At 34.7% G+C, this 6,463-nt stretch overlaps 1 non-coding gene across 1 annotated transcript; it reads left to right on the top strand.

Moving 5' to 3' along the window:
- Positions 1–988: 988 nt before the first annotated feature.
- LOC138880594 (small nucleolar RNA R71) lies at positions 989–1,095 on the top strand. Its single transcript, XR_011403323.1, has one exon. It is a non-coding gene; the product is annotated as a small nucleolar RNA R71 (small nucleolar RNA).
- Positions 1,096–6,463: the final 5,368 nt, after the last annotated feature.

Here is a 6,463-nt window from a genome sequence, read left to right as displayed (position 1 = left end):
TTTGCAAATTGATTATCAAGTTTTTCTCTTTTCATATTTTATGGGAAAGGAATTGTAACATGGAAAGAAGTCAATTTTTTAGTATTTTTTTCTTCTTTTTTCTTGGCTTCTTTCTCTTCTGATGGTTGAGAGGGTGTCTCACCCTTTTCACCCTTGCCTACCTGTTGTTCTGATTTTGCATAGGGTTCATCAAGAGTCATACCTGACCGTAAGGCAATGGCCTTAAGGTGTTCTTTTGGATTTTTCTCTATATTGCTCGGTAAAGGACCTTGAATCTTTTTAGACACAAGAGTTGCCAATTGGCTTAACTGAATTTCAAGATTTTTTATTGCTGAATTTTGGCTTTTCATTTTTTCATCAGTAACCTTAATGTACTAGTACAAAAGGTCATCAAGACTTGGACGACCTTGTTGAGGCCTTTGCTGATATGGAGTTGCTTGTTGATAAGGCCTGAAATTTTGTTGTCCACGATTTTGATTTTGATATCCGGATGGACTTTGTACCTGTTGCTTTTGGTAGTTTTGAGAGTTTTCAGCACTATTTGCATTGCTCCATTGAAATTCTAGATGTTTTTGTGCTAATGGACTTCCAAAAGTATACGGCTTGTATTCGATGACATTGACTTGTTCATCATTTTGATTGGTTACTTGATATTTGTGGTTTAGATGATTTTCTCCACACAAGTCACAAGCCTCAGACTGGCTTGGTTGTTGTGTATTTACCTGAAAAGATTCAAATTTTTGTGCCAAAGAAATAATATGTTGTGTTAGTGTATTTAAAGCATCCACCTCATTTATTATAGCAGCTTTCTTAATGATTACATGCTCAGATGGCCACTGTATGGCGTTTTCAGAAATTTCATTAAGCAATTGCAATGCTTCTTCTGTGGTTTTTCCCATTATGGAACCTCCTGCAGCTGCATCTATTACATTTCTAGAAGATGGTTTCAAACCATGATAAAAAAGTGTACAACTGCATATGTTCAGGAATGTCATGATGTGGACATTTTCTTAACATTGTTTTCAATCTTTCCCAAGCTTGATAAACTAACTCAGTGTCAGTCTGCAAGAAATTAGATATATCCTGTCTTAACTTTGTTGTTTTAGCAGGGAAAAAATATTTATTTAAAAATTTCTGAGTCATTTGGTCCCATGTGGTAATAGACCCTTGCGGCAAACTTTGTAACCAAGTTTTGGCCTCTCCTTTTAAAGAAAAAGGAAATAGCCTTAACTTAATTGCTTCAGGAGGTACTCCATTATACTTTGCAGTTTCAACCAATTCTAAAAAGTCAATTAAATGACTATGTGGATCTTCACTTAGATCACCAGTGAAAATGCAAGATTGTTGAATTGTTTGAATCAGGCCTGTCCTGATTTCAAAGTTATTAGCTGCTACTAGAGGTTTCCTGACACTAGATTCATAATTAAAGCGATCAGGTCTGGCATAATCCCTTAGGATTCTATTTGCTGGTCTTGCTGCTACTTCATCAAACTACTCCTCTATATGAGCTGGTGGTGGAATTTGTAGTGGATTGTTATCATCTTCTAATTGGTGCTCTATTCTATTACAAGTTATGTTTTGAGACAATATTTGTCCTTTACTGCACAATTGCAAAAATATTTCAATTTCAGGATCGTAATTAGCCAATTTTTATTTGGCTCATCCATGCCACTGTTGTTAGTCAATAATGGCATGGATGGGCCAAATGTGTAACGGCAGTGGCATAAAATGAGTATTTGTTTAACGGATGACATAGATAGACCATTTCTGAAAGTTGAGTGGCATTTTAGGCCTTTTCCGTATTTGTTTTTTTACAATATTATATAGAATTGCTCCTAATAGTAGTAACAATTATGATAGTAGTATGTAGGAGATAATATTTTGAAGGGAAAATTAACAATATAATAAATTCTCAAATTAGTAATAAAATATTTAATCTGAAGTAGATGTGTGCCAATCCCCGGCAATGGCGCCAAAAATTCGGCGAAGCTTGTGTGTATAGGATTTTTTGCTCGTACTCTGTCAAATTCTAGTATAGTTTATGATATCGTCCCACAGAGATTGAACAATCTAAGCTACAAACTTGTAATATTTTGACTACTATTTGAGAGAACCAAATTGATGAAAGGTCTATTTGAAATTATAAATTAAGACAAATTTCTTCAGAAAAGTTTATATTTAAAAAGAGTTGGGAATCGTTGAATTCACTTGATATATCATTACAATAAAATCTCAGTTTCATACGTATTTCTTTAAAGAATAATTACTTATTGCTAATAAAATTATATTTTTACACTAAGAAATAAATAAATAATTAACACTCCGTGAGGTTATGTCAATTAATTGATATAAAACTATTGACGATTAAACTGAAATATCTTGCCTGAATTGTGCTCAAGCGTAGTAAAAACTTCGTGAGAATATTTTTACTAGAAAATCAATAATCTTACTAAAAATTACTTTGACTCTAATATTATGTGCTCAACTGTAGTAAAAACTTTGTGAGAATATTTTTTACTAGAAAATCAATAATCTTGCCTTCAACAATTCCTCCGTGAGAATTAAAACTGAGGAAAGCAAGATTACAGACTTGAAATAATAATCTTACTAAAAATTACTTTCACTCTAACATTATATTCATCAGTTATAATATATATGAATTTTGCTCCATGAGAATTACAAAATCAATATAAGAATAACTTAGATGTAAAATATGTAGATGTGATAATAATGATTAAAAAATTACCATTCCATCACAATATGAAATATAAATAGAGTTTCAGGCCAAAAATGTATTGAAATTGAGATAGTATTATAATTATATCAAGCTTCATCAATTATCCCAACAAAAAGAATTACTCCATTATGAAGTAAGAAAAGCTAAAAAAATACTTTCAAAAGACTAAGAATATTTTTACTACAAAGAGAGACTAGAGAAAGAGACCAAGATTACTCTTCTCTTTCTCTTTAGAATTTAAGAAAAACTAGATAGGAATTTGGATACAAAGTGGGATGATCTTTCTTCTACAAATATATGCCTATTTATAGGAAAATTTCTACAAGACCTTGGTGAGAATTTGCAAGATAATATCAATATATCATATGGCTTTGATGAGAAATTAACATGGCAATTTGTCATGAAATTTTGGTGAGAATTTGCCATAACTTTTATATCTCTTGACTTTGTGTAGTCTTAGATGAAGTTGTCACGGATGTATCTTTCTTCCTTGAACTGTAGGTTCTTTCTTTTTCTCTTTTTCCATGTATTCTTTTTCCTGCAAGAATTGTTAGAAAAGTGCGAGAATAGGATATAAATTGGTCATGTTTTATATCTAAAATATTATTTGTTTTATTAAAATATAAAAATAATTTAGATCCATCATGAAGCTACGGTCAAAAATAATCAAATTTAGGTGCTCCATTTTTCTCCTTCTCAGATTGCTTTTCCAATTTTTCAAAATTCTTTCCTATTTTTTCTAACGTTCTTTTACTCCTTTTCAAAAGATGCCCCCTTTTTTCTCATGTTGTCCCCCTCTTTCCTCCTCCCTTTTTTACTTTTGTTATTTTCCATCTTTTCAAAAGCAAATCTCCCATTCTCCCGTGTTGTTTTTCCTCCTCCCTTTTTGACTGTGTTGTGATTAGTTTATTTAGTAAGGTAGAGTGGGAAAAGTTCAAGCATGGTCAAAAATTAGGCGCTCACAGCATGCCCCTCTTTGCTTGAAAACATGAAGAGTTTTCACGCAAAGACAAGGTGAGCCATGTGGCTGATTTTTGATCAAATCGTTATTAAAAAGGAAAAGAAATAAAAGATAAGGTGCAACCGAGTCCTGGTTTTGGACGGCCTACATATCCCGGGTTATAAAATAATAAGGTCGTGTGTAGTTCAAGAAAATTTGGTAGTTAAGACTACCGAACACCTGAGTTAACACTGTTGATGTTGTTGTTGTTGTTACTGTTACCATTACTAGCTTCTTACATCGAAAGGAAAAAAAAGGTAGCTATATATGTCTAAAAGCTAAGAGTTACAAAATTCCTATCTATGCGTCAAATCTTGATTCTTATCCTGCACGCTTGTATTGACCTCAGATTGGATCTTGACGCCATTGAAGAGAAGATTATGGCTCATTTTCGATTGCTTGTTTTGCTGCTTAGAATTTGGCAAAGTGAAACTTGAGAAGCTGGGTTGCTCACTGTGATGACCCAAAAGGTCTTCACTTGTGTTGCAAGTGAATTCAATGTTCGGAGGCCTAAAAACCTCCTTTTTACCCCACCTTGATTTACGTGCGTGGTCCGGACCTATATTCGGAAAGCCTTCTATGTGAAAATATGAGAAATAGAAATTTTAAAGTTAAAAAATTTGATTATGGTTGACTTTGGTCAATATTTTAAGCAAGCGAACCCGGATCCGTGTTCCGAGGATCCCGGGAGGTCCGTATTAAAATATGGGACTTGGCTATATGCCCGAAATTGAATTCCGAGGTCCCAAGCTTCAGAAATCAATTTTTGAAAGAAATTATTTTACTGAATTATCTAAGAAATAATGAAAAGAATTAATATTTGAAACCATTGTTATCGGGCCCGTATTTTGGTTCCGGAGCCCGGTACAAACTTGTTGGTATTTGAAAGATAACTGTGAAATTTGGTGAAAAAAGGAGTTTATTTGACGTGAGTTGGACTTCCGATTGAAGAGTTATGAACTTCGAGAGTTCTTGATGAAAATGTTGAGTTTTGAGGTTTAATTCATGATTTTACATGTTATTTTGATGATGTGATCGCATGAGTAGGTCCATATGATGTTTTTGAGTTAGTATGCACATTTGGTTTGGAGTCCCGAGGGCTCGGGTGAGTTTCGGGTAGGTTCCGGGGTGTCTTAGGCTTAAAACATGGCTATTGGAGGTTCAGAAAAACTGCAGCTCTCTAAACCTACTAGTGCGGTCCGCATTGGTTTTGTGTTATCCACACTGGTGTGTGCGGCCGCAGTTGATTTTGTGTGGTCCGCACAGGGAGTTTGAGAGGGGTATATTAAGACGGGATTTTCAGTTATTTTTCATTTTTCAAAACTCCAAAAACATAAAAGGCGATTTTTCAAACAACCTTTCTTCTCCAAAACGTTGATAAGTGATTTATAATTCATTTTCTTCACTCCTTAGCATCTCTTAACATGATTTCAACTCAAAATCAATGATATTTATGGGGTAAATTGGGTGTTTTGGGTAGAACCTAGGTTTTTCAAAAAAATTGGGGATTTGGACCTCGATTTGAGGTCCGATTTCAAAACAAATTGTATATTTGGGTTCATGGGAGAATGGATAACCGGGCTTTGGTTCGAACCTCGGGTTTTGACCATGTGGGACCAGGGGTGATTTTTGACTTTTTGGGTAAAATTTTAGAAAACTCATTTTCATGCATTGGGGTTGATTCATTTAGCGTTTATTGATGTAATTAAGTAACTTGTGACTAGATACGAGTGAATTGGTGGTGGAATCAAGGGGTAAAGCTATAATTGAATCGTGAATTGTGTTCGTGGCATCGAGGTAAGTGTTTGGTCTAACCTTAGCTTGAGGGATTAGGAGTTGAGTCTTACTTGCTATGTGGTAATTGTTGAGTACGACGTATAGGCATGGTGACGAGTATCTATACGTTGGTGTCTAGCATGCCCGTGAGTCTTTATATTGTGATTATCATGACTTTGTTGTATTTTTCATGCCTTGGTGATGGTTTCTAATTGTTGTATAAAGTTTGTGGAAAGAATTGTGACCTATGAATATTGAGGAGCGTTGGCTCAAGTTGTATAACGAATTGTGAAAGTATAAGTGACAATTGAACTTTTAGAGCATTGGCTTGAATTGTGAAATGAATTGTGAAGGTATAAGTGATAATTGAATCTCTGGAGCATTGGCTCGAGTTGTGCAGTGAATTGTGAAATAAAAGTGAGAAAGAGAAGAGATCATTATGTTGTCACCCTTGCCGGGCTATTGCTGATTTATTTGTTATCCCCCTTGCCGGGATGTGGATGTTATTGATGTTGTTCCCTTGCCGGGATTTAATTGTTGACTTGTTGTTTCCTTGCCGGGATTCTTATTGCAAATTTCCTTTATTTCCTTGCCCTATTATTTGTGATTGTTGTTTGGGTGAGGAAGAGAGTTAAAGCACGAAGGGTGATGTCGTGCATTGTTTGTTTTGGTGAGGAAAGAGTGTAAAGCACGAAGGGTGATGCCGTGTATTATTGTGAGGAAAGAATGTAAAGCACGAAGGGTGATGCCGTGCCGCACGATGTACCATTTCGTGCCAATTATATTGATTATATGGTGAGAAAAGAGAGTAGAATCACGAAGGGTGATGTCGTGTACATTTTTATTATATGATTGCTTTGGTGAGGACGAGAGTAAAAGCACGAAGGGTGATGCCATGCATTTGTTGATTTTTGATTCTTTGTTGATATCCGAGTTATATTATTTCTTTC

The sequence above is a fragment of the Nicotiana sylvestris genome, chromosome 10 (assembly GCF_000393655.2).
Source record: "Nicotiana sylvestris chromosome 10, ASM39365v2, whole genome shotgun sequence".
Lineage (NCBI taxonomy): Eukaryota > Viridiplantae > Streptophyta > Magnoliopsida > Solanales > Solanaceae > Nicotiana > Nicotiana sylvestris.
This window is presented reverse-complemented; position numbering and strand designations above follow the sequence as displayed.